The 20,636-nt window shown below is 47.8% G+C and overlaps 1 long non-coding RNA gene across 2 annotated transcripts in view; it reads right to left on the bottom strand.

Annotated features, from left to right (window-relative positions):
- Nucleotides 1-20,636, bottom strand: part of LOC123802199 (uncharacterized) — a 67,146-nt gene that overhangs the window by 17,110 nt on the left and 29,400 nt on the right. The window contains exons 3-4 of one of the 2 annotated variants that reach the window (XR_015724175.1): nt 16,102-16,248; nt 13,805-14,476 (exon numbers count right to left, since the gene is read on the bottom strand). This is a non-coding gene — a long non-coding RNA (uncharacterized LOC123802199). Of the gene's footprint in view, nt 1-13,804; nt 14,477-16,101; nt 16,249-20,636 lie in introns of those variants that run through there. The other variant, XR_006782455.2, reaches the window with a different exon arrangement.

Genomic DNA, 20,636 nt, shown 5'->3' with positions numbered 1-20,636 from the left:
TTAGGCAGGTAGAGATTGGGGAGGGTAGTCTAGACCGAGAATTATGAAAACAAGGGTACAATATAATGTAGGGTGTGTCTTGAGGATGGATGGGGGATTCTGTGTCACCAGATCAGTTAAGACAGAAAGTTGCTGCATAGTAATAGGATGGAGAGCTGGAAACAGGCTGGATATGATGGACCCATGATGCTACCAAGCTAACAATCATCAACTTTTCACTTTCTCATAACATTTTGTACAGAGAAGGAGAAGGAACCAAAATGTATTGAGCTCCAGATACATGTGAACCAGAGTCCTGAGACCATCGGTCTATATATAGTATTTCTAAGCCTCACGGCCATGCTGGAAGGCAGGTATACACAGAGGAGGAGACTGAAGTTCAGAGAGGTTAAGTAACATACACGAGGCCACACAGCTAGAAAGTAATCCACTGAGAGTCAAATCTGGGTTTGCCTGATCCAAAACTAGTGTGGTAAGACAGGGCCTTTATGCTTTCCTGTTCTACTTGTTTCCTTGTGAAAGCACTACTTCTTTCTAGCTCCTGTGTTGAAGGAAGTTCTGTTACCAATAAATTAGCAGGAAGGATGGGATGGGAAGCAGTCTGAGGAACTGAGACCCAACGGGGAGATGTTTTTGGTTCCGGGATTCAGGGTCTTAGAAAACCACCAGAAGGAGATGTATCTTCTCCTTCAAATGGCCCCATGGATGTTCTAGAAATCTTGAGCCACTCAAGGAGAGTAGTGTCAGGGATTGAGACCCATCTTAAGAAGGTTAATAGGAGCCTAAAAGTAGGAAACTCAAGATACTTTCATCTTCTGTACATTTATGCTCCATTTAAGTCCTAGGGGATTACATTTTGAGGTGGATCTTAAGTCAGAATATATGATGGACTCACTTTTTTTGTGTGATAGAATTTGAGAGAAGACTCAGAAATGCCTGTCTTTTCAGCTGGAACCGGTACAGTGAGACGTTTTTGGTTTTGCACCACAATGCTGGGGAATGAGAAACCAGATCTGACCTCATGAGCCTTGGGGAAGTGACTGAGGCTCAGAGAGGCATGTTGACTTACTCAGGGTCACACAGAGGCAGAGTCAAGATGAGAACCCAAGTACTGTGGTCCCGGCTTTGTTACCGTGCTGCTCAAAGGAGAATAAACTCACTTAGTTGGAGGACTAAAAGCAGTTTATGCTCTCAACGGCCCGTGCTTGCGTTTACGAGAATCATGGAATTCTTTTCAACGAGAGGAGATGGTAAATATCATCTAGTCCAATTAATTCATTTTATAGATGAGAATGCTGAAGCTCAGAATAGGAAATTGACTTGCCTAAGGTCACAACAACTTCGGCGGTGGAGCCTGGTCTATGTCACAGATCCGCTTCCCATGCTTGGTGCTCTTTCCGCAAAGGTTTAATATTGTGTCCCACTGATTATGACCCCCCCACTCCGGTACCCCCACCCCCACATACTCACATGTGGACAGTCAAGAACTAATCAGTTACTTCCTCACTGTTTAGACAGGCATACCTTTCTGATTTTATAAAAGAGATAAAAATATGTTCTACTTTCGAATCAACCAGGGAAAGCAATTCCCCAGACATCTGGCACTTTGCTGGTTTAAGAGTCCCTACATTTTCGACCCAAGTTTCAGAAAGTCAAAGCAGAGTTGGCTCCCAAACTCCATCTTATTTTTCATGAAGCTTCGCAAATGCTAAGCAGATTTCCTGCACTCTCAGTGACAAGAATCTCCTCTCTGGCCAAAACCCTGCCCTAACTTTCACACACACACACACACACACACACACACCCGCCCCCCCTGGGAATATGCATAGCTCCTCGGCCATCTCCTGCCTGGGCAGCCAGCAAGCCACCCAGGCTATTCTGCCCTGTGGAACAAAAGGCCTGGGGAGCCCACCTTCCTCCCAGCCTCCTTGTTCAATGGGGCCCTGATGTACTCCCATTAACCCAGGCCGAGATTGTTTCCCATCACTTCCTGCAATGAAGGATTTCAGGGAGCCTAGAGAAGGAAACCTGGACTCCTCCCCCTGGGGATTAGTGCTGCCCCCTCCCCTCCCCCGTTCTCACAGAATCTCCCTTTTCTAGGTCTGACATGACTTTCTTCCCCATGGCCTGCCTGGTAAGAATCCATTTGTGTTCCTGCCCTGCATCCCAGCAGAGTCCCTTGAGCACTGTGGCTGGAAATGATTTGTATAGGGCACTCGGCCAGCTTGGCTTTTAATCACTCACATACTCACAGACACAGGGAGTCCCGCCCTCCTCACCCAGCGGGGATGGAAGGGACCTCCCTGGCTTTGACAGGGTCTCACTAAGTGGTGGGGTAAACAGGGATTCTAGTCTCTAGGAAAGATGTTGTAAAGGGCCTCCTTTTCCGGGGGTTAATTATGAAATCGATATCTCCTGGAGCCCCTCCCCCTTCCCTGGACTGCCTGCAAAGCAGACCCAGCTCAGACAATCTTTGAGCAACCATTCACCCAGCAGGCTTCCTGAGCACCACTCTGCCTGGGGAGGAGGCTGGGATGGAGCTGAGCCAGGGAAAAGGGTAGGTTTTGCTCAGGACATTCAGGCTGCCGAGGTGACATAAGCCAAGGCCCTAGGGAATGAGTCACCTGGGGGTGGGGTAAGGAAGGGAGAGAATGAGGGAGCAGCTGGAGGGGAGCAAAGGTGCTTGTTGGGGAGGAGGGAGTGATGACTGGCCGGGGTCCCAAAGGAAAACAGAGGGCACACCCAGAATGGGATACTTTGAGGAGGGTTTGTTTGCAAAGGTATGGGCTAGGGGAACGTCCAACAGTAGCGCAATAAGGAGCCAAGGCATTAAAACCTCTGGGCGCAGAGACAGTGACCAGAACAGACAGCGAATCATGCAGGGCAGCCGCCTTAGAGGGAAGCGAGCTCTCAGTCAAGGACATGTGCAGCTTGAGGCCCCCTGGAGGGGCAGATCCAGGCACAGGCACATTTACTGCAAAACAGGTGACATTTCAGCTACAGGGGCCCCACATTTGCACAGGCCCCTTCTCAGGCCTGAGGAAGAGCCCTAGTGATGTATTCATACATCACATGTTTTTGTAAATAGGGGGGGTAAATTTTGCAAAAGTGGGATATTTTCTATCCCAGTTTCCCTCCACTGCACACTTCATATGTTGGGTGGCTTGGAGTCGCCGTGGGCATTTTTAGGATCTGGTTAGGAGGAAGATGAGTTAGGGCGTGATGGGATATATTGTGGCCGCTCACAGTCACTTCTGTATATATTTAATTCATTGCTAGCTGTCCTCATGCAGGAATGGCTTCCAGGAATATTCCCACCTTCAACTCATCTGAGGTCATGACTTGAATGTACAAAAAAGTCACATTGAAATGTGACCTAATCAGAGGCTGCGGTGACGCCTTTCATGATTTGAGCAGCTCTTCCATCCTGAATGCCCAGTTTACGTTCACCCTGCTTCCTTGCTGTGACTGAGGCCTTCTTGTCTCTGCCTCCCTCGGTCAGCTCCCAGGTGCAGCTCTGCACACACAGAATCAGATGGGCCTCCTGCCTCGGAGAGTCCAAGTTTGAGGTGGAGAGGTCAGAACCAAATTCCTCTCTTAGTGCCTCTGTGACCTTCCTGGGTCATTGAAATCCTGGCATCATTTCTTGGATCTTTTCTGCTCTGCTGAGATCCCAACAGATTCCAGAATGACTCCCCTTTTCTCATCCCACACCAAGTGCTCTCCTGGACTGATCTCTCCAACACTTTATCCTCCGCCCAGAAATAAGGACTCCTAAATCTACTCTCTCCAGCCAGCAGGCCTTCCCGAGATCCTCTTGTCCAACTTGCTCTTTTATCTGACACATCTCTGCTTGAGTGTCCCCAAATACTTTCCACGCAATGTATTCAAAACCAAGCTCGCTAAATCCTAGCAATTTTTCCTTCATACTATTGCTCAGGTCTGTTCTTTCCTCTTCTTTCTCTCGGTCACTCCCTTACTAGGCTCTGATCGCCTCTGGTCCAGACCCTGGTAAGCACCTGTTGTAATCTGCCCGCACACAGCGCCGTAGAGAGTTTCCTACAACAGATCATGCACTCCTCTCCTCAAAAACCTTCCACGGCTCCAGACGCTTTGTAAATTGCACCCCAATCTCTCAGCCTGGCCACAGTTATTGGGTAATGAAGCATGTATGTGATTGCAGTTGTTTGTAAATACCTAATCATGTATGTATTGCTTGCTCCAGACACCGTCTTCCCCTCCCCCCATCAGCCAGTGAAACTCACCGGCACTCCGGAAGTGTTAGCTGAATGAACACTCTTGCCTTAGTTTCTCTTTCTAGCTTTATCACCCACTACTCACCCATACTCCCCCCACCGCCCTCAGGCTTCTCAAACTCCAGCGCTTGCTGTTCTCTTACCTCTCCGGCTCAAGTTCTCTCCTTATCTGCACTTGTACGTGTAGGTCTCCCGTTGGGGATCTTTCCTAACCCAGCAGCCACTGCTTCCCAACCTCTGTCAGGTGCACGCGTATGCGCACACACACACACACACACACACACACACACACACACACACACTACTTTCACCATGAAGACCTTCCTGCTTCTTTCTCCCCCTCTTCTCTCCCCAGGAGCTAATCTCCTCTCAGAACTCCCTCAGCACTGGTCTGTATGCCTCCTAGGGCTTGGATCATATTTTGCTGACATATTTCACATACTGGTTTACAAGCCTTATCTTCTCTACCAGACAGAGAATGCCTCTGGGACTCAGCTGTATATGAGTCACTTTTTTCTCCCCAGTAGCAACTGACCTACAGTGGGCATTTATGAATGGATTAATGGACCTGTCTGCCCTTCAAAGCGTGAAGGTATTTCTTCTTGTTATGGGTAAACCTATTTTTTAATTACACATATATGATTCATGATTACGTTTTTACGGTAAAAACTCAAACAATATAGATGAAACTAATATTCCCTTTGCTTGTCCCCAGTCCCAGTCCCCTCCCCATTTACATACTTAAAAAAAAAAAAGATTTATTTATTTCATTTTAGAGAGAGAAAGTGCGAGCAGGGGGAGGGGCAAAGGGAGAGAATCCCCAAGCAGACTCCCTGCTTAGTGCAGAGCTGCGGGTGGGCTCGATCCTAGGACCCTGAGATCATGACCAGAGCAGAAATCCAAGAGTTGGCCGTTTAACTGACTGAGCCACCCAGGTGCCCCCCACCATTTACATACTTATACAATAAGGGTATAATATAGTTTTGTGGGATTTTGTTTACAACCGTGACATACTATATAAATGATTCTGCAGCTTGCTTCTTTCACTTCACAATATGTCACCAATATCTTTCCATCTTTCTTTACAGTACGTACGCGGTAACTCATTCCTTCTAGTGGCTGCCAGATTCCATAGTTGGGGTGTGCCACAGCTTATTTAACCATTCCCTTACTCATGCATATTTACATTATGACCGGTGTTTTGCTGTGAGCATGCCTCCTTGCACACATGTACCTTCTTCTAGAATAAGAATTTAAAAAATAGAATTTCTGAGTCAAAAGAAATGCACTTTTACCATTGTATTTGATTCAACCCAAAAATATTGTATTAGATATTGTCAATTTGACTTCCAAAGAGACTATATTTATACTCCCCCATCCCTTGCCATAGTTTGATGTTATAAATCTCAAACACGTTGACCAATCTGATGAGAGAAAAATGGCATTGTGTTGTAATAACGTGCATTCCCCCATTTACTCTAAGTAATACTGAGCCTCATCTTATGCGTGAATTGATCATTTGGCTTTGATCATTATCCTTTGTCCATCGCTGCACTGGGCAGTTTTCTTTTTCTTACTGATTTGTGGGATATCTTTACAAATTCTGGATATTAGTTCTTTGTTGTAAATATTTCCTCTGAATCGGTTGCTTCCCTTTTAATTTTCTTGAGGGTGCCTCATTGGCTACAGATATTTTCTTTTTGATCCAACTTTGAATTTTCCCTAATACATATCTGAGTCCCAACACTCTTTATGAAATACTCATCCATTCTCTGATGACGTGAATTGTCTCTTTTACCAGATAGTGAAATTTCCTATCTATATGGATCTGTTTCTAGACTTTTAAATTTTCGTTGTCACTTAAAGGTATGCTACTTCTAAATAGCATTAAGATAGATTTGGGTTTTTTTTTTTTTTCTAGCCTACTCTATAGATTCTGTTTTTTAAACAGAGAATTCAGTTCATTCACACTTTGTCTAACAACAATTACACTTGGTTTGACTCCTTATGCTTGTGATAATTCTTTTTCTTTTTCTTTTCCTTTGATTTTGCTAGTTAGCTCAAATTGCTGTTCCATTCCACCCAAGCTAACGGGGGCGTTCCCCTGCACTCTTTCCATCTCATTAATGGTTATCTCCCCTTTCCTTTTCCGGTGCTCTTCTTCTTTACTATTATAAGAATGCTATTATAGGAAAAGGAGATATTTTTCTCCCACTTAGATACTCTATTCCTTTATTGTTTCTCCCACTTAGGTGCTTCTTCCCTCTACCAAGGAAATATTTAGAACACTTTCATTTTTCCTGTTTTCTTCTCCTTACCCCAAGAGCCTTGAGGATGCTTTTACTCTGCATGCCCTGCCCCCAACTCCTAGGTTTTGCTGAAATTGAGCAGTACTTTTCTTTCTAGATCTTATTAGCATTTCTTTTGCAGTATTTCACCTCTATTTTAAGAAGCCTTATTGAGCATTACACATTTTTCACACAGTCTATTATTATCCATTTATATCGAACTATATATATATGTGTACATATCTATGCACATATATACATATATGTGTGTATGTACATAGGTAAGCATGTATATATGCGTGTGCATGTGTGTAAAACATGTGTATTAAACATGGTTTACCAATCATCCTGTTTCCTCTTTTCTCTGTTATAATTCATCTGATTTTGGTTGGAGTCTTAAAAACTATTTTCTTCAGACAGTCTTATAATTTTTTAATCCATGCATATTTATAAATATACATATGTATATATTTCACCTCTCATGGGTGAATGACAATTTGTCTAGGTATAGGATTGGGGACTGCTGTTCTTGACCCCTAGAGTCTGTACATGTTATTCCCATCTTATTTTGTTCTCTAGGACCCAATTAGTCTTGTATTAGATCTCCTAGATCTGCCCTCAAAATCTCATGATTTCAACTTTTTTTTTTTTATGATTTCAATTTCTTTGTATTTTTCTCTGTGGCTGGTGATATTTGTCCCACTTTATCTTCCAGCTCACACCAATTCGAGTCTCATCTCTACCTTTTCCCTTAAATTATTCACTTTTTTTCCTTTTTCTATCCCCCCCCCCCCCCAAAGCATGTTTTTTGGTTTCAGGATGTTTTCATTGGGGTCTTTTTGTTGTTTTGTTGTTAGAGTTGTCATCTGTCTCCCCCGCTGGCTCTTCAGAAGCCTGTTCTGGATATTCCGTACGTTTCTCTCCTTGGGGCTACAGGTGTCTGGGGTATGTTGTTTCCTTTCTTTGCCTGCTCCCTGCGGCTCAGTGGCTGCAGAACTGATGGTTGTAGAGGGGGCTTGTGCAAGAGCAGACAGGTAGGCCCCTGGTGAGGCCGCGGGAGGAACTCACTGCTCCTGGGTCTCAAGGTCCCAAAGATGTCGCACCCCCAGCTCACTGTTGGGTCCCTTCTTAGCTTCTTGGGGGCAGGTCGAGTGGTGGGATGGGGTGGGGGCTTGCCTGGGTACATGTAGCCAGAGTCGTACTTCCTTCAGAATCTCACCCGAGGCTCTCTTAGGGAGAGAGAGCCCTGCCTCAACTACCCGGCCTGTTTCCTCCGGTCCCTTGCCTGCTGGCAGCCCTCCACAGCTGCTGGGCCCGGAAGAGGGCAAGGGGACACATTAAGCTGCTCCCAGAATCCATCTCTTCACTCTCTGCTGAGCGTCTCTGGGGTCTTTACAGATTCCTGTGCTGCTGCGGCAGAGTCTTAATCACCATAGCATCAAAGTCAGATCTCCTCCCCCGTGAGGCGTGTCTTCCCTCTTTCCCATGTCCCTTTGCTTCTCTTCCTCCCATTCACTTGGCTCTGCCTCCGCATATCCTCTTCCTGAGGAATATTAGAATCATCCTGTTGTTCCTCAAAACAGCTTCCTTTTGACTTTTCGGAAAAATTGAACTAAATTTAAATATAAGAAAAGATGGACATCACTCCAAGATTACATTTTCCCATCCAGGAACAAGATAACCCGAGTTATTCAAGACGTCTTTTATATTCTTTAGTAAAGTTTTATGGAATTTTTATTTTTTAATTTTTTAAAAGATTTTTAAAATTTATTTGAGAGAGAGAGAGCACATGGTGGGGGAGTGACAGAGGGAGAAGCAGGCTCCCCACTGAGCAGAGTCCTGGGATCATGACATGAGCCAAAGGCAGATGCTTTAACCAACTGAGCCACCTGGGTGCCCCAAGTTTTATGGTATTTTTAATATAGAGTTTGCACATTCCTTTTTAAGTTTATTACTGGATTTTTAAATAAGTTCTGTTGCTATTGTATATGAAACATGTTTAGCTTTTCGTTCCAGAAGATTCTGAGTACAGCCAGAAGTAGATAGAATAGGGTAATGAACACTCATGTGACCATCACTTAGCTTGAAAATATTTTTTCTTTTAAATTTTTAATTGTGGTAAAATACATGACATAAAATTTACCACCGTGACAATTTTAAGTGGATGGTGTAGTAGTCTTAAGTCCATTCACATTGTTCTACAAGCAATCTCAAGAACTCTTTCAATCTTGGAAACTGAAATTCTTTACTCACGAAACAACAATTCTGCATCTCTCTTTCCCCTCAGCTCTTGGCAGCCACGGTCCTCCTTTCTGTCTTTGTGAATTTCACTACCATAGGTGCCTCTTGTAATCGAAATCAGACAGTATTAGTCTTTTTGTGACTGGCCTATTTCACTTAACGTAATGTCCTCAAGTTCCATCCACGCTGTAGCGTGTGCCAGGATTTCCTTTCCTTTCGAGGCTGGATAATATTCCATTGTATGTATAGACCACATTTTGTGTGTCCATTCACTTGTAGGTGGACACGTGGGTTGCCTCCACCTTTCGGCTTTTGTGAATAATGTCCTCACCCAGCTTTAACAATGATCAACTCAGAGACAATCCTGTTTCATCTATAATCCCACCATGTTCCCCTTCCATATTATTTTGAAGCAAATCTGAATGGGGTATTTTGCAAATGATATTTTCTATTTGGTTGAAGTGTATTCCCAGGGAGACTCAGAGCCCAGAAACCGATATGATTTCACCCCACATAGCTTAAATCTGTTTGGCATAAAGACAAAGTACAGATGATGTGGGAAAGCTGCCACAGAAGGAGTGGATGACGAAGGAGAAGTAGGTCAGAGTGGCTAAGGCTTGTCACATGTGTGTGAACGTCTGCTATTCCTTACTGTCACCTTCTTCTCCTTCAAACCTTTAGTCCCCAGGCCCCGGAAGCAGGGAGGACTCCAAAACTCACAGACCACTGCAACCATCCTGGTTTGGGGGGCCTTGAGGAAGGCCTTGCAAATCTCCATCCACTTGCTATAGGCGGGGTGTTTTGCTTTGGCCATGCTAAGGGCTGGAGTCAAGCTATGCCTTGAACGCGCTGATACTTCTTGGGAGCCAAGGTCTATTCCTGGAGAAGAGATTAGTAGAAATTCCTCGGGAAGAAACTGGCTGCCTGTGAATGCCAGGAGGCGCCATGACTAGATAACCTACCCAGAAACAAGGGCTCTGATGTTCATATCACTTTAAAATTATACTGAGCACCCGGGTATGGCAATTTAATTTAAGTAAATTAACTTGGCCTCTGTCGAGTCATCCTCTAGGGCAGACCCTCTCTGTGGGACTTAGCTTGGATGTGTGGCATCCCTCTGCCCTTGTTACCTTGAGAAATGGGAACATAGCAGTAGCCGTCCCGAAAGGGCCTGCATATATCGCCCCAGCAGCCTTGGAGAAAACAAACACAATCATTCTTGCCCTCCCTCCCTTTACTTATGATCCCCATTTTTCTCTTCCTCAGCGCACCAGCACCCGAAATATCCCTTTATTTTCCCACGGACAGCTCACACTTGGGCTAGTGTACATCCAAAGGAAACCATTGTTGCTACAGAAATGTTTTGGTCTCTTCCCAACCAGGCCAGTAGCCCGGACTTCTTTCCCACTCCACTGGCCTGAGATTTCTTGTGCAGGTTAGTCCAGGCTTTGAGCTTGAACATCGTCCAGCAGAAGCTGAAGCAACTGGGCCTCTTTGCCCCCCGAACAATTAGTAGGCATGTGTCTTGAGCTGGTGACATGAAGTTGCCCTCGGGTGTCAGAGACGCAGCGTCCTGCCCCGCAGACTTGGGCTCTACCTCATTCTTCCAACTTTCTGATAAATGTGGACCTATCACTTCTCCTTTGGCCTCAATTTTCCAGTAAAATCAGGGGATTGAACTGGATGGTACCAAAATCCCCTTCCAGCTCTGAGGTGGTGAAAAAAGTCACAAAACCTGGAAACTAGAAGCACCTGTGTGGCTCCAGGCCCTAACTCAGACTCTTTAAGGCTGCCGGGGCCAAAGATAGAGCTGAGAGGGAAGTGGGAGCTCCTGATGGCTTCCCAAGATAGAATCTGGAAGCTGTTTTGGCATGAATGAAATGAGACTGGAGTGCCTGGAACAGCAAATGAGCTGATCCAGCCTGGGGCGGTGTTGGGCTGGGCTACCTTAGTTGGAAGGACTTATTCCGGACCTTGCGTGGATGGAGCTGGGACACCACTGAGTTTCGGTGGCTACGCGCCTGAGGCCCGAGGTAGGCGTGGGGCCATAACAGCAAAGAATCCTTTTTCCTCATGCATAAAGATGGCTGTGGAGATCGACTAGCACCCAGGATCAAGAAAGGACTGCAAGATTTGGAACCTAGGGTGGAGACTGACGGCAGGTATAACAAGGGAAGGTCCAGAAGAGAACAACAAAGGCTCTCCACATATTCTAAAGCAGTGGTTCCTCAAGCCTTAGCACACATCAGGAACTCCTTTCGGGCTTGTGAAAAGTCCAGAGTGCTGGCCCCACCCCCAGATTTTCTGATTCAGTGGTTCTCTGGTGGGGATTGATAATTTGCTCTTCTAACAAGTTCCCAGGCGGTGCTGATGCTGCAGGTGTAGGGGAGCACCCTTTGAGAATGATTTCATTGCAGAGATTGGGAGGACATGCCAAGGGCTGCTGGGGCTGCTGAAGACTCAGCTAGCGGTTCTGTCCTTTCCCAGATGTGTGCAAGCTACGTAGCCTGTCCAAGCCTGTTTCTTCATCTGCAAAATGGGATTGATAGTAAAGGAGGAGTACAGAGTTGGTACAGGTAAATAACTTGGAAGGGTTTCTGGCACAAAGTAAATGCTCTATAAATGTTAGCTAGTTGTGCCTCAAATCGTGAGGGTGGATGATCGCAGAGCCTTGGCTACCTGTAAAGTGCTCGGCGGTGCTAGTTCATTAGTATTAGGCTTGTGCCCAGATACAAGTGAAATACGCCAACTAGAGTGACTTGAACAATGAAGGGATCTTTTCCCTCCCGTAACAAGACACCCAGGGGTAAGTTGTCCAAGGGCTGCTGTGGCAGCTCTGCACAGGCCTGCCGGGACCCCAGGGGTTTCTACTGCCTCCGTGCCCGACTAGCTTGGATGTGGCTTTGTCCTCGTGGTTGCAGGAGGGCTGCTGTACCTCCAGTCTTTGTGGCATGTCTTGTGACCATCCCTAGCAGCCACAGAGGTTGGGGAGGTAGGTAAGTATTGTAGATTTCTAGACTCTATGCTGGAGATGGCAAGAGAAAGGGGGTTGAAGAGGATGTTGAGAGATCCAACCAAGGTATGTGCCTTTTGATGGTTCAGAGCTTGAAAACCTTGGAAGTTTGAAGCCCACAATTCATCCCGTGCCTTTAACTGACTGTAGTGTGTGTGTGTGTGTGTGTGTGTGTGTGATTGAGAGAGAAAGAAAGAGAGAGAGACACTTTGCTATTATTCACTGGTGTTTCGTAAGGTAATTGGTGAGCAGGACTTCTGTTCCTCACTCCTTCTCCACCTCATGTCCATCCCCACAGCCCGCGAGCTTCCCTCGGTTCATGGTTTTCTTGACTACTCGCTAGACCAGACACCGTCTCAGCACTGGAGGCATACTGTGCACAAGGCATATCTGTAGCCCAGCCCCTAGGAAGCTTACAGTCTGGCAAAAAAGACATTCAAAATCAAAATTAAAAGGCATTAAAACCATTCTTAAAAGTTCCTAAGTGATAAGAACTTGTCCATAAAATTGAACTGAATATGATTTGTATGATCAAAAAGTGAGTCAATTTGCCATCAGACGTCCTCCCCAAACCCTTTTTTGGAACCCCTAGCTCTGCACACTCAGCACCTAGTGGGCCCTCAAAACACACTTGCTGACTGTCCAATGGCGCTCCTTCTTCAAGTGACTTATGTGGTGTCTCTTCCCAGAGGTAATGAGCTCTTTCGGGTCAGAGGGCATGGCTGATTTATATCTGCAGCCTCGCCATCTCATTCAGCGCTGGCACACAGTAGGAACGCAGGAAATATTTGTGGAATGGAATGGAACCTGGTTGATGTCATCAGTAAAGACGGCTAAATTGGCAATTCGGCCAAAATCCACTTTGGGGGTGTACTCTCGGGGTCACGGCTGTATGATTAGAGACATGAGTTCTTTCAAACCTCATAAACTTTTTGTGTGTGAAGCCACAGCCTCATCCTGGCACCAGATATACACATCTTGTCCCCATGAGGTCACTGCAGGGAGAGATTAACTCCATGGGCCTGGGCAGGTTTAAATATCCCTGAGTGTGTGCGGCATGTTCCACGCCTGGCTTCCTCTCAAGCCGCCCTGTCTCCCTTCTGGTTGCAGAAGCAATCACAGTGAATGGAAGTCTTCTCCCCACTGGAAGAAGTAATGGGAAGTCTAGAGATTGACGGGTCAAAGGTCTTCTTTTCCCCCCTCACCTGCTTGTTTCTGAAGTTCTCTCTGGCCTGAGAACTGTAAGGCACATACAGGCTCCCCCATCACTGCTGACCGGAAGAGGTGCTACATTTGGGAGGAAGTTTCCAGGGGGCCCTACCTTCTCGTCTTAGACTGAGATCAAATCTAGTGGAAAAAGTGTTCTGCCACAATAAGGAGAAACATATCTGTTTTATCCCAGTTCAAAGAAAAGAAAAAAAAAAAACAATAGAATTTTATCAATTGTAAATTTTTCTTCCCTACATTTTTCTTAAGCTTTCGACATCTGCGTTTTGGTTTTTGTTTTTGAGCACTGGTAAGATGAAGGCGCAGCAAGTGGGAGTATCTCTCGAAGCTCCACAGACATCGCTGTGGGCCTTTGCTACCTGGACTAATTGGAAACAGCATTGCTCCCGGACATGCTCAGAAGCCACCTGCTGCCTGGAAGGCAGAGAGAGGAGGTCAGCTTGACCTGACGCTTAATTGCGTCCACATGTTCCTCTGTTCTGATCCACCCACAGAAAGGACACTCAGATATGAAAAGAACCATCTCTGCTTGACTAAAAATTTTTCTTTGGTGTAAAAATGGGGCAAGCATGCAATGTGGAGTCTGATGGTCCGAGGTTCTAATCTTAGCTGGTCTACCCACTTGTTATAACTTTGGGCAAGTTACTTAATCTCTCTGAGCCTCAGTTTCTTCTTCTGCAAAACAGAGAGATGACTACTTCCCCAGGATTTTTGGTAGGATTGACTGAGATAATATATGAAGAGTGGCTGATCGTACCCCTAACTCAAGACAAGTGGACATTATCATTACTCTGATTTATATATTGGTCGTTGGGGGGGCTGTGGTGGGGGGGTAACTTGGCCACAGGTGTGCATAGTCAGAAGCCCTGGCTCCAGCTGTCCTTTCAAAAGCTTTCAGGTTATGGGGCCCTGTGTTGCTTTACCTATTAAGCTCTCCTTAATGCTATATCCATTTTTCAGCCCCAGCTTTGCCCCTTCCTGCTCAGAAAGCAGAGCATTTTGCTCAGACCCTGGTTTCTAAAGGTCTTTCCTGCCACTTGGAAGGACCAAAGAACACAAGGAAGGAGAACATGGACTCCTTGGAGGGAGACACGGGGTTCCCAGAGCGAGCGGACAGAGCCGTAATCCCCTTTCGGCTCTTGCCTGGCGGGAGAGCAGGTGCGCACTGCTGTTGCTTGGGCTGTGTGTGTGGAGAGAGCCCCACTCTGCAGGCCCAGGACACCCACCACTCCACACTGCTCCATGCTGCTTTCTCTTGCTGTCACTGGCTTCCAGTGGCCAGGGGCACATTTCAGCAAAACCGCTGCACCAACGAGACATGGACCTAGCCCAGTAGCCCACCTTGCTCTGTCCTGTGGGGCCCCTGGGAGGGCTTTGGTCTTGTTGGACATTTGGTGGGGACACTCTTTCCTCCAGGATGAGAGAAACGGGGAGGGCTGATCAGAGAGAGGCTGAGAGAGAAAGAGAGAGAGACTAAGAATCAGGGAGACCCTGTCTAAAAGACACAGAGAGAGACAGAGGGACAAAGAGATATATGGGCGGCAGGGAGAGACTAAGAGACACTCAGAAACAGACTGAGAGGCAGAGAGCGAGAGACACAGAGACAGATGCACAGACCAAGGGAAAGGGAGTGACAGAAACACAGAGAAAGGCACAGAGGGGCCGCCAGGAGCCTTCCCACTGAGGTGGTTTCGTAGCCCACAGCAGCCCACTGGGAGTCATGTGCAGATGACACGCTTCGGATGGTGGGCTGGGTGGGCGACAGGGACAGCTGGCCTGTGCTGTTCTTTACAGCAGTCGACACTTGAATCCTCGGGCTGGGGTGGCAGGCAAGACCTGGGAGCTCCCCACGGGACCCCGACAAGGACCCCGGACCCCGGGTGCTGGGTCTGATGGAGCCGAGGGCAAGGAGTGCGTGTGTGCACACGCTGGCATGTGTCGGTCAGGAGCAGGCAAGGGACCTGGGGCCGGCACCCTGCAGCTGCTGGCCTGGCCTTGGCTGCAGGGGTGGGGAGGGCAGGCATCTGCGGTCAGCCGGGAATGTAGGGAGCAGCCAGTCCATTTGCTAAGCAAACTCCTCCCCACCAGGCAGGAACACGCCCACAGAAACAGACACTTGCCTGTCTGCTGGGGGAATGGCTCCTCCGAAGCAGAGAGGACTTAATAATTAAAGTCAGCCACCACAGAATTTCCATACTTCCCAGCAGAGTGGGGCCAAGTCAGCTGGAAGTCTGGCTGGTTTCAGCATGGGACCTCCTGGAGGCCCCCAAAGGCAGGGGATCTGGGCAGGGGGATTGCCCCCCACAACACCTGAGATACTACGAGATCATTCCAGGGCCTTGTTTCCAGAGCCTCTGCCTCACTCCTGCCTCATCCTCACTCCCTGACCTGTCTTGTGTCCCTCCCTTTCCTGCCTGCTCCCCTTCAAGCTCCAAGGACTACTGAGGCTTCTTCCTCCACTCACTCTCCTCCCTCCCAGCCTTTGCCCATCCCTTCCACCCTTCCAGACTCTTCAGGGGCTGGTCTTCGGCCGGGACCCTGCTGCAGGTGGCCAGCTCTGTTGCTGGGCAGACCCACTCCCCGACAGGAGCACGACGCTTTGCCTCAAGGCTCCAGGGGATGGGCTACCATCTTTCTGTTGGAAAAGGAGATGATACCCCCAAAATTGCTACCTCTTGGACCCTAGGAAGTAGAAGTTGGAATTTAAACAAACCCATCAGAGAAATCAAGACCCACCTATGGATTAGGAAACTGATCTCGGGTAAACTTGCAAGAATATCTCATTCCCGTGCTTGCCCTCACAAACCACACCAGTCCACAGGGGTTTGACGCAGCTCCGTAAGGTCAGTTCACCAAAGCCCGAGGCCTGTGTGGGGCCTCAGTGTAGCGTTACACAGGGTCAGATGCACCCTGGGGACGGTTAGGGGGCTGGCACAGCGTGTGGCTGGGAGCCCTCATCAATAGCAGCTGTTTTACTGTTTCCATTGTTCTTTAGTTTGCAAAGTGCTTTCCTGGTCCTTGGGAGGTAGGGGGTGCTCCTTTTTGGTAAAGAAAGTGAAGACAGAAAGGTGCATACCTTCATCAAGCGAATAGTGCCACAGCCATAACCCAACGTAGATCTTCTGGATTCACATTTCAGAGGGCATTTCCACTCGGTTCGGCTGCTTTTACGGTGAGACAGTGCCCAGCCCCTGCCAGCATCCTATGCTTCTTTCATTTTCTCCTGAAAAAGAAAAACCGAAGTGGCAGAGAAGGTCTTGCTTGTCATTCCTCAGAGCGTTAGACAGTCCTCGAACCCCACAGAAAACTTTCAGCTTGTGGCGCCTGGGTGGCACAACGGTTAAGCGTCTGCCTTCGGCTCAGGGCGTGATCCCGGCGTTATGGGATCGAGCCCCACATCAGGCTCTTCCGCTATGAGCCTGCTTCTTCCTCTCCCACTCCCCCTGCTTGTGTTCCCTCTCTCGCTGGCTGTCTCTATCTCTGTCGAATAAATAAATAAAATCTTAAAAAAAAAAAAGAAAAGAAAAGAAAAAAAAAAAGAAAACTTTCAGCTTGAGCATTTCCTTTGCAACTTCAGACCTCCCAGGCTTTCCCCTGGGTACGTGCAGGCCACCCAGCCCAGCATCGAGCCAGAAAAAGGCACAAATGCTAGGGTAGGCTGAATGTAGGCTGCTCCCTACAGTCCCAGGGTAGCACAAGGGGGCTACTTGCTGGGTCTTGTAGCTGGTTATTGCTGACCTATGGGAAAGCTACTTCTCTGAGGTACGTGTCTTAGATCCAGCCCTTTGCTGAAATCTTATTAATACAGAAAGTGCATTGGACTTTATTTTTGAAGATTTATTTATTTATTGATTTGATAGAGAGAGAGGGAAGGAACAGAGGGAGAGGGAGAGAGTCCTCAAGCAGACTCTGCGCTGAGTGTGGAGCCCAATGTGGGGCTCAATCCCACAACCCTGAGATCAGGACCTGAGCCAAAATCCAGAGTCAGCGCTTAACGGACTGAGCCCACCCAAGTGCCCCTGCCTTGGCCTTTAGAGTCTCTGAAACAGGGAGGTTAGGGTTCCTGTTCCTGCTGTTCAACAGCTCCTCTGTCACCCGAGCAGTCAAATCTTACTCTTCCATCCCTCACGGATCTATTCATGCGTCCACCTATTCAAGGAACACTTCTTGAATGTTGAGGCGAGGGCACTGTGTTGGAATTTGCCGTTCAGGACCCAGAGATAGTTAAGACGTGTAGTCTGCCCTCTGAGAGTTCACGGTCCATTTGAGAAAAGTCGGTGGGTAGTTGGAGGACCAAGGAACTCCAGAGAAGACCTCATTTTCTTCTGCCTATATCTTGCCCCCTCAAAAGGGACCCAATGAACTCAGCAGGGACACTGACTGCCACGGCAGGGACACTGACTGCCACGACAGGGACTTGAGGGGATAAAAATAGGGTCTGGAGGCTGATGTGCAGCAGAGCAATGCACAACCTGTACAACTGTTCATGAAAGCCCTGGTGCTGATCCAGGCAAGGTATTTATCATGAGCTGCTTGGAGGAGCAGAAACAAAGGGGTGGGAGGCTTTGAAGAAGGAAGTCAGGAATCATTGCTTAAGGAGGTCAGGTCCAAATGAGTCTTGCCAGCCTGTAATCAGGAAAGCAGCACAAGAGTCAGGCACTGAGAATAGGAACAGGGCAAAGAATGTCACATTGCAAGGACGATGGGCAACGGTTGGGCTGGGAGTATTGAGAGCTGCTTCTTATGGTACAGGGAAAGATGAGTGAGGAGTAAGAAGAAATAGTTTGTTTTGGAGACAGTGTCATTTTTTTCTTTTTCTTTTCTTACCTACCAATCTGGATGGCAACAAGGGCGAGAACCAGAGCTAACATGGGAAATTACAGGGGTCGAACTGCAGCCGAACAAAGAAAGGAGATGTTAACACAGCCAGAGCTCACTCACAATAGAAGGGGCTGTCTGGGGGATGGTGAGCTCAAAGCCACTTAAAATCCTCAGACAGACAGAGGTTGGGCGACTCCAAGCAGGGATGGTATGTGGGGGACAGGCGGTGGCGGGGGTGATTGCGGCTGACTGGGGGCCCCGAGGGGCTTCCAACTCGCCCTGTAATGAAGTGTTGAGTGCTGTGTTTGCCACCGTGCACCAGGACAGTCAGACGTCTGTTTAACAGTTTGCAGAAAGGGCCTGAACCAGTAAGTGCTTAGAGCACGTATGTGGATTCTTCTTGTTTTTTGATACGTTTAAGAAAAGATTTTCTTCTGCCCTTTCTCAGCTCTCCAGCCTAATGAAGCATAAAATGAGCTAGGGGCTGGGTGGCTGAGAGTCATCTCCGTGCTGGCGCCTGGCCCAGAGCATCAGGCTGGAAATATTTCCCATGTCCCATGGTGGGAGGTGGAGGGGAGGGTAAGACAGAAAGCATTATCTGAAGAAGGTGTTTGGCCACCTTCCCATCAGAGCCACAAGCCCATCTGATGCATTTGTGTGGATGAGAAACAGGCACCCCCTGCTCTAGGTGGACAAAGACCCTCCACTCTTTTGATTTGAAGCAAGCTTGAGGTCTGGACTTCAGCTCCCACTTTCTCTCTCTTGTTTAGTAGATAACATGCACCACTGGACTCAGTGGCCCTGATCTCGATCCCCTGTCCTCTCCAAGCTGTGTTTCCTGTGTGCTATGAGCTCAGGAATGGACATAGAAGATTGGATCAATTAATGAGAATGAGTGGGAGGCTTGAGAGACAGTTCTATATCAGAAATCAGCCATCTGGAAGACAAAGCCACACTAAGCCAGTGTCTAATATTAAGACTGATGTCTTGGCCCTTCTGGGCCTTTCTCAGAGCTGCAGAGCCCAGGGAAGGCTGAGAACAGAGAGAGACCTTCCAGGAACAAATCCCCAGATGGCTCCTTCCCTCACTAGCCCATTAAATGCACTTACTCCTTTACTTGCACTTAAATACTCACGTGTTAAACAGTTTTTGATTTATGCATATGTTTAATATGTGCCTTTAATATCTGTCCATAATTTCATCATTTGTCTTGAATTCTAAGCTCCCAGAAAGTGCAGACTCTGCATTACATGATTAATATTGCTCAGTAAAATGCATGGCCACCTGGTGCTTTTAGACAATAATAATGATGGTAAAGTTTAAATTTCTCACCCTGGGCATTCCAGACCTTCCATCTTCTGATTCCCCCTCCCCCAACCCCTCCCTTCCCCACCTGCCATTATTCAGCTTCAGCATCCTGTACAACAAGCCAAAATGGCCTACATTGCTTGGGCATCCCATCTCATGGTCTTTCTTTCATCCACACACTCCTTTCCCCCTTCTCTTACCCCTGCGTGTCCATCTAACCCATCTTTGGAAGGTCAACTCTAATACTCTTCCCCATGATACCTGTCCTGATTTCTTGTGCAGGAGTGACCTGGCATTTTTGCTCTCCCATGCAAATTCATTTCAATTTCTTCTGCATCTAATTACATTCTACCTATATCATTACTCTATTAGCCAATGACCACTTCCCCCGCGAATCCAGGACTCCTTGAGGAAAGAGGCGGTGTCTTACCCAACTTCCTCTCCACAGTGTTCACTGCAGGGCTGAGCACCTGGCAAATTAAGCTCTGCAACCTGGACAAGTCCTGTCCCTGCTCTGAGTCTCAGTCTGCTCATCAGTAAGTTGGACGAGGTGATCTCTAGCAGCATGGTGGCTCTGAGGCCCACGGTCCATAGCCTGCTACAGGCTCATTGATGGGCTAGAAGATCGCAAGGAGGACATCCCCCACAGGATGAAAGAGTGCTTTGGGAACTTCTGTTTATCAACACCTAAAAATCCTTGGATCACCAAGAGGTTGGAGATTCAAACCAGTTACTCTTATGCACGGGATCTCTCTCTTCCCATGGATGGGAATGGCAATGAGAGTGAGGTGAGTCAGAGAGCAGTTGGCACACAGATGCTGTCTCTGTTCCTTGAAGGTGGTGCTGAGGGCTTCTCCAGCAGGTCCCCTCCTCCTCTCAAGAAACAAAGGTCAGGTCCACAATACTCCCCGCCCTGTGGTGGCTAGGGACACCCTACCTTCTGAAATCCAGAACACCCCCCCCCGCCCCGCACCGTGGCCAGGGTGGGGCTGCACACGTGGTGTCCAGGCCCCTCATTAGAGGAGCTGCCTGCTATACCACTGGAGACCCTGGGCCAATACCTATTTTTGGCGATAATTATCAAGCATTTTCTAAGAGCCTGGATATACCAGCAAATCTTTTAAAAATAGGCCTATATTGTCTCCCAGATCCCTGGTGGTGACTCAGCACACCGTACAGTAGCTGTGATTCACAGTGTAGGCACCGAAGGCCTGTGGGTGAGTCTTGGCAGTTGCTCTGCTCTCCCTCCTGGAACCCAGAGACTCACAGCCAAGGAGAGGAGGTACACACACCCCACACCCCCATTCTTCCGGAATGCCACTCTTGCCACCAAACCCAGGCTTCTCTGCCGTATAGGCGTGGCCAACCATCAAGGCCAAGAGCTTTGGTGAGGACAGCTCCAGAGCTGGGATGGGGTAGGGAGGGAGACCCACTGGGACTCTGACAGCCCTGTGTGGGGCAGAGGCCCACCTAAGTTCTGGG

This window comes from Ursus americanus, chromosome 4, assembly GCF_024610735.1.
Source record: "Ursus americanus isolate L20-20 chromosome 4, mUrsAme1.1.p, whole genome shotgun sequence".
NCBI lineage: Eukaryota > Metazoa > Chordata > Mammalia > Carnivora > Ursidae > Ursus > Ursus americanus.
Note: the sequence above shows the minus strand (reverse complement) of the source record. Positions and strands in the feature narration are given on the sequence as shown.